General features: G+C 34.9%; 1 pseudogene; it reads right to left on the minus strand.

Moving 5' to 3' along the window:
* Positions 1 to 13,691: 13,691 nt before the first annotated feature.
* Positions 13,692 to 15,124, minus strand: part of LOC122890383 — a 76,305-nt pseudogene continuing 74,872 nt past the window's right edge.

The raw sequence follows: 15,124 nt of genomic DNA on the forward strand, positions 1-15,124 counted from the left end.
CTACTTGTGATCTCTGTCAGTCAAATAAATGAATAAAATCTTAAAAAAAAAAAAAAAAAGAAGGAACCTTTGGCCATCAGGCCAAAGCCCAATGATGGAAGGAGGATAATGTAAGCATATGAAGTCACTGGAAGCCAAATTAGTAGAGTCCTAAAGATCAATGGATTAAATTTGACCTTTATTCAGAGTGATATGAGAGCCAAGATGGTTTTGAGAAGGGAAGTGAAAAAATCTGACTTATGTTCTAAAAAGGTGACTATGGTTACTTTGTTGGGAATAGAGTATAGAGGGCAAAGGTAGAAGCCAGGAGACTTAGAAGATAAATAAATGCAAAAACCCAGAAGAAAGAAGATGGTGATTAGCACTAGGCTAAGAGTGGGGTGGGGGGCAAGGAAAGTTGATTGGATTCTAGATATATTTCGAAGATAGAACCAACTGGATTTATTTATTTATTTATGGCAGCTTGTGTTTGGAGAACAGGAAAAAGAGAGCAAAGATTGCTCAGAGATTATTGGTTTGGGCAATGAAAGGATGAAATTACTATCAATTTAGATGGCTAGCATGAAAAGGAGTAGGTTGGTGGAAACGAGCAGGAGTTCAGTCATGACAGTTTAGGGTGAGATATCTATTAGATAGCCAAGGGAAATACTGAGTAGGCATTTGGCTATATTGATTGGGATTTAGAAGATACATCTGGCTGAGAGTTGGCACCATGTAGATGGGATAGAAGTTAAACCATATATGACTGAAAATGCTTGATGGTTTTTGACTGCAAATAGCAGCACTTTCATGTGGTTCAACCTAATAAAAATCTTTGGAACTGGAAGTGATCACCAAGGTTGAGAATACAGAGAGAGAAGAGTACCAAGGATGGGGACTCAAGACAGCTTCTTTTAGGATATTGGAGGAAAGATGAAAAACTAACCAAGGAGATGAAAAGTGGAGAGAAGAAAGAAACTGTGTTGTCTAGGCAACCAACCTACAAGAAAAGAAAGAAAGAAAAAGGAATCAGAGGATACACTAAGTTAAATGCTAGTGATAGATTGATGAGGATTGAGCATTAAATCTAACAAAAAAGAGGACTTCAGTGATCTTGATAAATTTTTTTTGGATAGAATGTGGGAGTGTATGTATTACTGGAGTAGTTTTAAATGAAATGGAAGGGAAGAGAATTAGAGATGCCACAGATAAAAAACAACACAATTTGTTGCAAAAAGAAGCTGGTAAATGAGGTATTTGGTGAAAGAGGACTTCACATAACATTTTTTTTTAATATGGGAAAAGTTCATATGCTAATTGGAATAAATCTACAGAGAAGAGAAATTTTGTGATGTGGTAGAAGTAGGGAACAATTATTAGAGTTTTGTTTTGGGGTAGGCAAAAAGGGAATGGAATTCAGTGTACAGGTAGATTTATATCATCATTGTATGGTTTTACAAAGCTGCAGAAAGAGTTTAACTCTCAAAACATCAGAATGGAAGTTAGGCCATATGGACACAAATGGAGGTGACATAGAAGTTGTACTGATAGGAGCATGCGAACTTTTTTTTTTTTGATAATTGTTTGTACTTTCTTAATAAAAAAAGTAACATCATAAGTTGAAAATGAGGAGAAAGGGAAAGAGCATTAGAGGCTGCTACAAATGTATGAAATAGTGACTAGATGATTTGGAAATTGAATGGAATGGGGAAAGGAAATAGGATCATCCCATGGTACCGAGGGCCCTCTAAAGATGGTTGTCCTGAATTAGAGTGAGGATAGTCAGCAGGGTGTATGCTTTTCTCCAACCACGTTCTGCTACATGGATACTGGTATAAGTAGAAGAGAACTGAATTTAATCAGGGTTCAATTTCTGATGAAGTAGGATCAATGGAGAGAAGGGCAACTGAGTTGAATATATCTATACAAAAGAATAATCACCAATATAATGAGAACCTAGTACCCAAACTGTGTATGGAAACCAATGAGGATGTAAAGAGTATGGTGGAAAGTGAAAAGAGATGATAAGATCTAAGGACTTTAGGGCCTTTGGAGTTGGGATTCTAAGGGCAGTGAACTGGAAAGACAGGAGATGGTGCTTGAAATTGATATAGAAGAGATGTAATCCTTGGCACAAGAAGCCCAAGATATGATTATAGGAGGGAATAAATGAGGTAGAAGGAAGGTAAGACCAGTGGAGGAGAAGAGATCAAGTAACTGAAGGCCTCATCAGTTGGAAGCATCATCAATGCAAAACTTCGGAATGATCAGGAATTAAGCCAGTAGGCTCATTTCGTTCTTGGACAAGAAGATTGATTATTTTATGGATGTCAACTTACTTTATATGTTTAAACACAAATGAATTGAAAAATCTCAATAGGTCTCTTTTTTTGGAATTTGAAAGCATGAATAAATAATTCTGTAAAAATAAAATGACTGGGAACCCTGCAAAATGTTTGATTAAAGATTCAAAAATTAAAATTAAAAATTTTGAATATTAAAAGTAATAAGGGAAGAATTCTTATCAGGTAATATAATACACTATAAATCAAAACAAAAACAAGACAACAAATAAAATTAACACAGAGACCAACTTAAGACTTTATATGTGTGTGTGTGTGTGTATCTGTAAATCATTGTTTTAACATATATTTTCCTAATGGCTAATGGCATTGATCATATTTTCATGTGCTTATTTTCAACTGTATATCATATTTATGAAATATTTATCCAAATCCTTTGCCATTAAAAAAAATTGAGTTGCATATCCAGCTTCTCTAGCTATCCTGTTCCACCTAAGGAAAGGAAAAACTGGAAAGAACTAGTGAAGTTCACATTTCAGAGGCAAACTCTCACTAAAGGAATGAAACCTAAACATAGGACTATGAAATACTTCCCCTATCTTTACACCTTACCAACATAATTAAAAATATATTTACAAAAGTTTCTTCTACTTAGTATTTCTCATGCCTGCCTACCAAGAAGAAACTGTAAGCCATAATGAAAGGCAAAAAAACCCATTTTAAGAGACAGGAAAAGCATCAAAATCAGACTCAGATGTGGTGGGCATGTTGAAAATGATGGACCTGTAATTAAAACACCTAGATTAATACTAAGACTTTCATGGATAAAGTAAATAGGCTTTAAGAACAGACAGAAAATATAAACAAAGGGAAATTATGAGAAAAGAGAAAAAGAAATACTAATGATAAAAAAAAAGTAACAGAAATTAAGAATGCTTTTGATGAGCTTAATAATAGTTTGACCATGGCTGAGAAAAGAATCTCTGAGCTTGAAGCTATATCAATAGAAATGGCCAAAACTTAAAAGCAAAGAGAAAATAGGCCAGAACAGACAATGCTAGAATTGTGGGGTAGCTTCAGAAGGTATACTAAACACACACACACACACATACACACACAACACCCCAAATATAAGTGAAATGAATAACAGCAATGGCACATGGCACAAGAGATGGAAGGGAGGAATTAGGATAATTTTGTTGTTATAAGAATTTAGCATAACCTATGAAGTACAGTGTTATTTGAAAATGGAGCTGGATTAGTTGTAAATGTATTCTGCAAACTGTAGGGTAACCACTAAAAAGAGTGAAGAAAAAAGTATGAATGACATGCTAAGAAAGGAGGAAAAACAGAAACACATAAAATGCTGAATTAAAATTATAAAAGGCAGAAAAAGAACAAGGGACAAAAATAGCAACAAAGAACAGGACAGTGAATAAAAAAATATAATGAATAAAAAAATGTAGATTAAAAAACATACCTCTTAATAGCACACAGGACAAAGAAGAAATTTCAGGTGAAATTTAAAGGTATTTTGAACTAAATGAGGGTAAAAGTATAACTTACTAAATTTGTGGAATTTGCCAGAAGCAGTGGTTAGAGGCAAATTCAAAGCATTGAGTAAATAAAAGAAGAAATATCTAAAATCCAACATTCAAGCTTTCACTTTATGAAACTAAAAAAAAGAGCAAATAGAAACTAATGGAAGAAGAAGAAGTAGAAGGAGGAGGAGGAGGTAGAGGAGGAAGAGGAGAAAAAGCAGCAGCAGCAGCAGCAGCAGGAGGAGGAGGAGGAGGAGGAGAAGAAAAGAGCAGAAATCTACAAAATTGAAAATTGGAAACCAGTGTAGAAAATTAAAAAACCCAAAACTAGTTTTTTGAACAATCAATAAAATTGATAAATATCTAGCCAGGCTAACTAAGGATAAAAGAGGACACATATCATGAATACCAGAAATGAAAGGGGAGATATCACTCTAATCCCACAGACATTAAAAGGGATAGTAAAGGAATATTATGAATCACAAATCTGATAATTAAAATGAAGAAGACCAATTCCTTAAAAGACACAATATACCAAAACTCACAGAAGAAGATATAGATATTCTGAATGGACCTGTATTTACTAGAAAAATTGAATCTATGAAACTCAAATTTAGCATCATACCAATGACAAAATGTTGAAACAAGATCAGGACTAAGACAAGGATGCTCACTCTTGCCATTTTTTATTCAACATACTACTGGAAGTCCTAGCCATAAAAAGAATGCCATTAGGCAAGAAAATAAAAAAAAGCATCCAAATTAGAAAAGAAGTAAATCTGTCACTCTTTCCAGATGATATACTATATCACCAAGGAAGTGAATGATCAGTACAATGCACATTAAGATACAGAAAGAAATTGCAGAAGACATAAATAAATGGGAAGATATTCCATGCTCATGAATTGGAAAAATTAATATTGTTAAAATGACCATGATACCAAAAGCAATCTACAGATTCAGTTCAATCCCTGTCAAAATCGCAATGGCATTTTTCACAGAGATAGAACCAACAATCCTAAATTGCTATGGAACCATCAAAGACAAGTGGGACCATATAAAACTAAAAAGCTCTTGAACAACAAAGCAAACCATCAACAAACTGAAAAGGCAACATACCGAAAGAGGAAATATTTGCAAATCATATACCTGATAAGAGTTTAATGTCCAAAATATGTAAATAACTCTTACAACTCAATAGTATAACTCAAAAAACCAAAACAATAAAAACATTCTAATTTAAAAAATAAGCTGAGAATCCGAATAGACATTTTTCTTTTTCTTTTTTTTTTTTAACGATTTTATTTATTCATTTGACAGAGAGAGATCACAAGTAAGCAGAGAGGCAGGCAGAGAGAGAGGAAGGGAAGCAGGCTCCCCGCTGAGGAGAGAGCCTGACGCGGGACTCGATCCCAGGACCCTGAGATCATGACCTGAGCCGAAGGAAATAACAAGTGTTGACAATGGTTGCTGGCGGAATTGTAAATAGATGCAGCCACTATGGAAAACAGTATGGAGGTTTCTCAAAAAATTAAAAAGAGAACTACCATATGATCCAGCAATTCTACTTCTGAGTATTTATTCAAAGAAGACAAAATACTAACTCAAAAGATACATGCACTCCCATGTTTATCACAGCATTATTTATAGTAGTTAAAGTTATGGAAGCTACCTAAGTGTCCATTAAAGGATAAATGGATAAAGAAAATGTGGCATATGTATATAACAGTTTATTATTGAACCACATAAAAGAAAGAAACCTGCCATTTGCAACAACATGAATGGACCTTGAAGACAATATGCTAAGTGAAAAAAGGCAGACAATGAAAGACAAATACCCTAACACCTCACTTGTATGTGAAATCTAAAAGAGAAAAAAAATTATAGAAATACAATAGAGTAGTGGTTACCAGAGGCAGGCTGGGAGGTGGGATTGGGGTAAAAGGGGTGAAGTTTAAAGGTACAATCTTCCAGTTATAAAAGAAGACATGGGAATATAAATTACAGCCTGGTGCCTATTACTAATACTATTGTATTGTATATTTGAAAGTTGCTGAGAGATCTTAAAATTCTCACCACAAGAGAAGAATTGTAAAGATATGTGGTAATGCAGGAAAACTAGATTTATTATGGTGGTCATTTTGCAATATATACAAATATTGAATCAGTATGTTGTACACCTGAAGTAATATATTATATGTCATTTTATGTCAATAAAAAAATAATAATAAAAAAGAATTGGGTCTAATTAATGAACTTCCATAACAGAAAGCACCAGACCCAGATGGATTATGTATTGAATCTAACAAAAATTAAGGAAGAAATTATATCTCTACAATTTCTTTTAGAAAATAGTAGAGGGGCACCTGGGTGGCTCAGTGGGTTAAGCCTCTGCCTTCAGCTCAGGTCATGATCTCAGGGTCCTGGGATCAAGCCCCACATCAGGCTCTCTGCTCAGCAGGAGGCGTGCTTCCCCTTCTCTCTCTGCCTGCTGCGCTGCCTACATGTGATCTCTCTCTCTGTCAAATAAATAAATGAAAATCTAAAAAAAAAAAAAAAAGGAAAAGAAAATAGAAGTAGAGAAGTAGGAACTTCCTAAATCATTCTGTGACAGAAGAATTACTCTAATATCAAAACCAGAAAAAGATATTACAACAAAGGAAAACTATGGACCAATATCTCTCATGAACATAGATGAAAAACCCGCAACAAAATATTAGCAAGTTAGATCCAACAATGTATAAATAGAATTACGTGTCATGAAAACGTGAGGTTTATCTGAGGTAGCCAAGATTTTTCAACATTCAAATGTCAATTAATATCATCCATCACATAATAAGCTAAAGAGGGAAATCACTTGATTGTATCAATACATTCAGAAAAAAATATATGACAAAATCCAACACCCATTCATGACAAATTCTTGGTAGTAAGGAACAGACAGAACTTCCTCAATTTGATAAAGAATATCTACAAAAACCTGTAGCTAACACCATAGATAATAATGAGAAACCTGAAACTTCCCCACTAAGTTGGTAAAATACAAGGATGTCTCCTGTCACCACCTCTTTCAACATTATACTAGAAGTCTTAGTTATTGCAGTAAGACAAGAAAAGGGCTCAAAGTATAGTTTGTGAGGGAAATAATACAATTATCTTTGTTTGCAGATATACATATCTCTATTTATCTCCTTAAAAATAAACAAAAAAGTTACTGGAACTAATAAGAATAAGAAATAATAGCAAGTTTACATGATACTAAGAAAATACACCAAAGTAAATATTTCCAAGTGGGTTCAAAATTAAAAACACAATAACATTTACATTAGCATCCCCAAAGTGAAATACTTAGCTTTAAACCTAACCACAGTGGTATAGATAGAAACCAAAACAGGTGGAAAGTTGAAAAATTCACAAATATGTGGAAATTAAATAACACTCTTCTGAACAATCAATGGGTCAAGAAGATATCAAAAAGAAAATTAAAAAAAATCTTGAAACCAATGAAAATGGAGACACAATATATGAAATCTTATGAAATGTAGTAAAAGCAGGGCTAAGAGAGAAGTTCATACTGATTTCCACCTCAAGGAACTAGAAAAAAAGGAACAAACTAGGCCAAAGTTAACAGAGAGAAGGGAATAACAAAGTTAAGAGTAGAAATAAATAGAGACCGGAAAAACAATAAAATAGATAAATAAACTAAGAATTTGTTTTTTGAAAAGATAAACAAAATTGAAAACACTTTACCTAGACTTACCAAGAAAAAAATAGAGGACTTAAATATATAGTTATAAATGAAAGAAGAGACATAGATTGCACAGAAATACAAAGGACTGTAGAAGATTACTATAAAGAACTTTATGTCAAAAAATTGAATAACCTAAGATAAATGGATAGATATTAAAAAAAATAATCTACCATGTCTGAATCATGAAGAAACAGAAAATCTGAATGGACCAATTAATAATAAGGAGACTGAAACTTTAATCCAGTGTCTTGCAATGACAACAAAAAAGGCCAGAGATATATGGCCTTATTGGTGAAATTTATCAAACATTTAAATAATTATGACCAATCCTTCTCAAATTCTTCAAAACAATTGAGGAGGAGGGAATACTGACAAAACTTATTTTGTAAGACCAGCATTACCCTGATACAAAAGCTATGTAAATATACTATAGGAAATGAAAACTATAGGTCAATATTTCTGATGAATACAGATGTAAAAATTCTGAAAGAAATACTAGCAAACCAAATTTAACACCACATTGAAAGGATCATATACCTTGATCAAACAGGATTTATCCCTGGAATACAAGGATGGTTCAACATATGCAAATCAATAAATGTGATATACCACATTAATAAGATAAAAAACCTAAAATCATATGACCATCTTAACAGATGCAGAGAAAACATTTGATAAAATAAAACATATATTTATTATGAAAATGTTCAAGAAATTGTGTATGGAAGGAACATACCTCAACACAATAGAGACCATAAATGACAAAACCATGCCTTGTATCCCAACAAATAATAAGAGGCTGAAAGCTTTCCCTCTAAGATTAGGAGAAAGACAAGTGTACCCACACTTCCCATTCCTATTCAACATAGTACTGGAATCTCTATTCCAAGCAAGCAGAAATCTTTATTCCAAGAAATCAAGAAATCAAAAAAGGTATCCAAATTAGAAAGAAAGAAGTAAAATTGTCTATGTTCATCGATGACCTGATGTTGTATTATAAGAAATCGTAAAGGCTGCCAAAAAACTGTTTGGACTAAGGAACACAATCAGTAGTTTCAGGATATAAAATTAACATACAAAATCAGTTTTGTTTTTATACACTAACAATGAACTATTTGAAAAAGAAATAAACAATCCCATTTATATTAGCATCAGAAATTAAAATACTCAGGAATAAATTTAACCAAGGAAGTAAGCAATCACACTGAAAACTATAAGTTATTGATGATGAGACAAAAATAAATGCAATGATATCCCCTTTTTCATGGATCTGAAGAGTTAATGTTGTTAAAATGTCCGTACTACTCGAAGACATACAGAGATTCAATGCAATCTCTATCAAAATTCCTATTTTTCACAGAAATGGAAAAAAAATCCTAAAATTCATATGGAACCATGTAAGACCCTGTACTGCCAAAGCAATCTTGAGAAAGGACAAAGCTGGAAGCCTCACACTTCCTGATTCAAACTATATGCTCAGAATTAAAGACACACATATATGGTTAACTAATATCTGAGAAGGGAGCAAGAATACTTAATGGGTAAAGGATAGTCTCTTTATAAAAGATGTTGGGAAAACTGGATATTCATATGCAAAAGAATGAAATTGGCTCCTATATTATATCACTTACAAAAATTAATTCAAAATGGATTAAAGATTTTGAACTTAAGATCTGCAACTAAAACTCCTAGAAGAATTGGGTACGGTTATATGGATAAAGCTTTTCTGACATTGGTCTTGGTAATGATTTTTGTGGATATAATACCAAAAGCACAAACATCAAAAGCAAAAATCAACAAATGGGACTACGTGAAACTGAAATCTTCTGCACTGCAAAGGCAATATAATAAGCAACAAAATTATAAGCAACAAAATTAAAATGTAATTGTGGAATGGGAGAAAATATTTGTACACCATTTATATAATAAGGGTTTAATATCCAAAAATTTTTTTTAAAGATTTTATGTATTTATTTGACAGAGAGAAATCACAAGTAGATGGAGAGGCAGGCAGAGAGAGGGAAGCAGGCTCCTTGCTGAGCAGAGAGAGCCCGATGCAGGACTCGATCCCAGGACCCTGAGATCATGACCTGAGCCGAGGGCAACGGCTTAACCCACTGAGCCACCCAGGCGCCCCTAATATCCAAAATATTTAAAGAATGTATACAACTCAACTGCAACCCAAAAGAAAAAAAAAAAAACCAACCTCCCCACACCAAAAGGAAACAATAAAACCCCACGAATAATCCAATTAAAACATGGGCAGAGGGCGTGAATAAATATTTCTCCAACGAAAATACACCAATAGCCAAGTGTATAAAAAGATGCCTAACTTCACTAATATTCAGGTAATGCAAATCATTAACAACAGTAAGATAGCGCCTCACTCCTGTTAGAATAGCTATCATCATATACACAAGCAATAACAAACATTGGTGATGATATGGAGAAAAAGGACACTTGACATACTGTTCTTGGGAATGTAAATTGGTATAGCTACTATGGAGAACAGTATGGAAGTTCCACTAAAAATTAAAAATTGAGCTGCCATATGGTCCAGCTAATCCACTTCTAGGTATATGCCATCCTCCCTGTCCCCCCAAAAAAACTGACTTAAAGTGGTATCTGTGCCCCTATGTTCTCTATAGCGTTCTTCACAATAGCCAAGGCATGGAAAAAATTTGAGTGTCTTTTGATAGATAGATGAGTAAAAAAATGTAATCTGTATTTATATAATGGGATATTATTTAGCCATAAGAAAGGAAATCCTACATTTGTGACAATATAGATGGACTTTGACAGCATAATAGTAAGTGAAATGAGTAATACAGAGAAAGAAAAGTATTGTAGGATCCTACTTAAATGTAGGACTACTTAAATGTAGGACTCTAAATATATCAAACTCATAGAAACATAGAATAGAATGATTATTTCCAGGGGCTGAGGAATGGAAAGTAAGATCTTTGGTTATGGGGTACGAACTTTCAGTATTAGATGAGTAAGTTCTGAGGATCTAAGGTACAACATCAACTATAGTTAACAATATGACATTGTTTATTTGAAAGTTGCTTTGTGAGTGGAACATTAATGTTCTAACCATAGTACCAACAAGAATAAAACTGTAATTATGCAGGGTGAAGGATATGTTAACTAACCTTATTGGAGTAAACATTTCACAATATATACATGTAAATTGTATCTGAATAAAGCTGGGAAAAAGTGAAAGATAACCCACACAATGGGCCAAAGTGTTTGCCAATTATATATTGGAATTATATATAAAACATAAAATAAGAGAGTTATATACAAAACATAAAATATCTTTATAACTCAATGTTAAAAAGGCAAATAACCCAATTAAAAATGGGTTTATAAAGGGATTTATATAGTCATTTTCCCAGTGAAGACATAAATGAACAATAAATATATGTAAAGATGTTTAACATCATTAAGTACTTGGAAAATGCAAATCAAAACCAAAATGAGATACCATTTCTCATCAACTAGAATGGTTGCAATCTAAGACTGGTAATGGGCTCTCTGCTCAGCAGGGAGCCTGCTTCCCCCCCTCTCTCTCTGCCTGCCTCTCTGCCTACTTGTGATCTCTCTCTGTCAAATAAATAAATTTTAAAAAATCTTAAAAAATAAAAGACTAGTAATATATTTTGGCAAGGTTGTAGATAAATTAGAACCCACATACACTGCTGATGGGAATGGAAATAATGTAGGAGAATTTATAGAAAATAGTTTGGCAGTTCCTCAAAAAAATTAAATGCAGAATTAGCATATAACCCAGTGAATCCATGCCTATGTGTCTACAGCCCACAAACCTACATATATCCACACAAAAATTGTATGTGAGGGGCACTTGCGTGGCTCAGTCAGTTAAGCATCCACCTTTGGCTCAGGTCATGATCTCAGAGTCCTAGAATCAAGCTCCATGTCAGTCTCCCTGCTTCAGTGGGGAGTCTGCTTCTCTCTCTCCCTCTGCTCCTCCCCCTTCCTCTCATGCTTTCTCGCCCATAAACAAACAAACAAACAAACAAACAAATAAATAAGTAAAATCTTCAAGAAATTATATGTGAACATGCATAGCAGCATTATTCATGATAGGCTTAAAAGTGAGAACAACTCTTATGTTCACCAAATGATGAAATGATGCACAAAATGTGCTAAATTTATTGGCTGTAAGTAGTAATGAAGTACTGAAACATGCTGTGACATAGATGAACCTTGAAAACATGCTGAAAGTAGTCAGTCTCAAAAGGTTGCAATTAATAATCACATTATATGATTCTATTTATACAGAACATCCAGAATTGGCAAATTCACAGAGGCAAAAAGTAAATTAATGGTCATCTTGGATTTGGTGGTGGGGGTCATTGAGATGGAAGAGTTGGGGTATCTAATTGGTATGGAGTTTCTTTTTGGGGAGATAAAAATGTTTTAAAAGGGATTCTGCTGATGGCTGCACAAAACTATAAATATAGTAAAAATAATTAAATTGTACACTTTAAGTTGATGAATTGTATATGTGTGAGCTGTATTTCAATAAAGCTGTTACTTAAAAAGTCCTCAAGTGTTCACTATTCTTGCCTTGGGCTTAGGGAGGTGGCTGTGGTGCCAGAGGGCTTTTCTTGGTGTTTGTGTTCTACTTTTACCTTCTAACCTACCTACGCTTGTACACAGGAAGGTCTGTCTCTAAGTTCTGCCCCCTTCCCCATTGCTAGACTGGTTCTCAGTGCTTTGCTAGGCTAGTCTTGATATTAGCCCCTTAGGCTGGCCCTGCATGCTTGGGTATTTGGGTGGGACTTTCTTGTCATGCTGGTGTCTCCTCTCCATGGTAACCAAAGCTTTCTTTGCATCTGGAAAATCTTGTGTAGAAGAGATTTTCTGATTTACTCTCCAGTGGTAGGAAATGTATAATGGCATTAATAAGGGGTTTAGGACACATTATTATTATTATTATTAATTATTATTATTATTTGCTTTTCCATCAGTAGTCGAATTGTTTTGTTTTTCCTTCTATCCTTTCACCAGCTACCATGGGTCTTGATGTGTACCCTACAGGTAAACAGCATTTTAAAGACCTTTTTAGAAGCTTAAGGCTTTGGTTTGAAATGAGAAAAATGTCTGTGGTGGGGGATTAGGGGTGGTGAGGTTCTGTGCCCTTCCCACTGTGGCTCCTAATCCCCTCCTGCATATCTGCACCACAAAACAGAGTGTGAGGTGGGTATGTTCTGTTCTCCTGTCTTCTGTTCTCCAGACAGGAGACTGTTCCTGTCACCAGTATTTCTATTGAGCACCTGATGAGGTTCTGTGAAAAACAGCCTCCAAATGAACCCAAGGGAATAGCTTGGATAGCCAGCTCCTCTCCCTGTGCTCTGTCACAAACTAGTCAGCCTTTCTATTTTGTCTCTCCTGGGATGGGCCTGTCCATCTCTGGTTACTCCAACTTCTCTAATGGGGTTAAGAAAAAGTGTAATTTTCAGTTGTTCTAGGTTTTTCTTACAGTTCATGGAACCTATGCTTTTCTTTAAAAAATAATTAAAAAAATTTTTATTTAAGTGTAATTAACATACAGTGTTATAGTAGTTTAAGGTGTATAATACAATGATTCAACAATTCTGTGTGCTACTCTGGGCTCATCAAGGTAAATGTGTTCTTTTTTTTCTCATTAAACTTTTGTTTTAATGGGTCTCAAAATTCTATGATAGATTTTTAGTCAAGTTGTTTCCATTAAAGAGTATGACTTTGAAAACTAATAAATTAAGGCTGCCACACACACAGAGCAAATGGTCCACAAAACATTCTCCTTTCCTTCTGAAGGTTTTATGATGCATTCTTATCATTAACCAGTCTTTTACTATTAAACTTATATGGCCAAGTGGTACAAACAGTTCTGAGACCATTCTCCCACCACTGATTAAGATTAGGGTGTCAGGTGTTGGGGATACTATTCATAATATTTATTTATTAATTTATTTTATTCATATAAATTATATCATAATATTATAAATCATAATATTCATACTATTAATTTCTGAGCTTTCTGGGCAAACTTGGTGACCTTGCCAACTCCAGCTGCCTTGCTGCCTTCTTGTCCTCTTGTTCATGTCACAAGACATGTCTTGTCATGACATATTCATCACATGTTCTCATGTCATGAACAGCAAAATAGCCCAGAGGAGGATAGTGTGAGAAGCTCTCCACACACATAGGCTTTTCAGGAACCATATCAACAATGGCAGCATCACCAGATTCCAAGAACTTGGGACCATCTTTCTGCTTTTTTCCAGAACGACGATCTATCTTCTCCTTCAGCTCAGCAAACTTGCAAGCAGTGTGAGCTGTATGACAATGCAGTATATTTGCATATCAAGCACTGATTTGGCTTGGATAGTTCAGGATAATCACCTCAGCCATGAGACCTGCTGCTTCCATGGGTGGGTCATTTTTTTTTTTTTTTTTTTTTGTCACCAGCCACACTGTCATAACAAACATCTTTGATGGACACATTCTTGACATTGAAGCCCACACTGTCCCCAGGAAGAGCCTCACAAAGCTTAATGGTGCATTTCAACAGACTTTACTTCAGTTGTAACATTGACTAGAGCAAAGCTGACCACCATGCCAAGTCTAAGAACACAGTTTCCACTCAGCCCACAAGGACAGTACCAATAACACCAATTTTGTAGATGTCCTGGAGAGACAGATGAAAGAGCTTGTCAGTTGGATGAGTTGGTGGCAGAATGCAATCCAGAGCTTCAAGCAGTTGGTTCCACTGGTGTTCCCATCTTTACGAGTGACCTTCCATCCCTTGAACCAAGGCATGTTAGCACGTGGCTCCAGAACGTTGTCATCATTCCAACCAGAAATTGGCACAAATGCTACTTTGTTGGGGTGGTGGCCGATCTTCTTAATGTAGGTGCTGACTTCCTTAATGATTTCCTCATATCTCTTCTGACTATAGGGTGGTTCAGGGAATCCATTTTGTTAACACCAACAATTAGTTGTTGTTCTATACCCAAATGTGTAAAGAGAAGGGCATGCACATGGGTCTGCCCATTCATGGAGATACCTGCTTGACATTCACCAAAATCAGCAGCAACAATCAGGATAGCACAATCAGCCCGAGATGTTTTTAATAAAGTCTCTGTGTCCTGGGGCATCAGTGATGGTCATATAACACTGGTCTTGAATTCCCACAGGGAGATATCAATGGTGATACCATACTGACATTCAGCTTTCAGTTAATCTAAAACCAAAACATACTTGAAGGAGCCCTTTCTCATCTCAGCAGCCTTCTCAAATTTTTCATAGTTCTTTCGTTGATCCCACTACATTTGTAGTTTAGATGACCAGTAGTGGTAGACTTGCCTGAATCTACTTGTCCAATGAGGATGATGTTGATGTCTTTTCCTTTCCCATTTTGGTTTAGGTTTAGTGGAGGTTTTCACGACACCTGTGTTCTGGTGGCAAACCCGTTATGAAAAAAAGGATAAGTATACCCTTTTAAAAAAATTATTTATTTGACAGAGAAGAGAGAG

Source organism: Neovison vison, chromosome 11 (genome assembly GCF_020171115.1).
Source record: "Neovison vison isolate M4711 chromosome 11, ASM_NN_V1, whole genome shotgun sequence".
NCBI classification, from domain to species: domain Eukaryota; kingdom Metazoa; phylum Chordata; class Mammalia; order Carnivora; family Mustelidae; genus Neogale; species Neogale vison.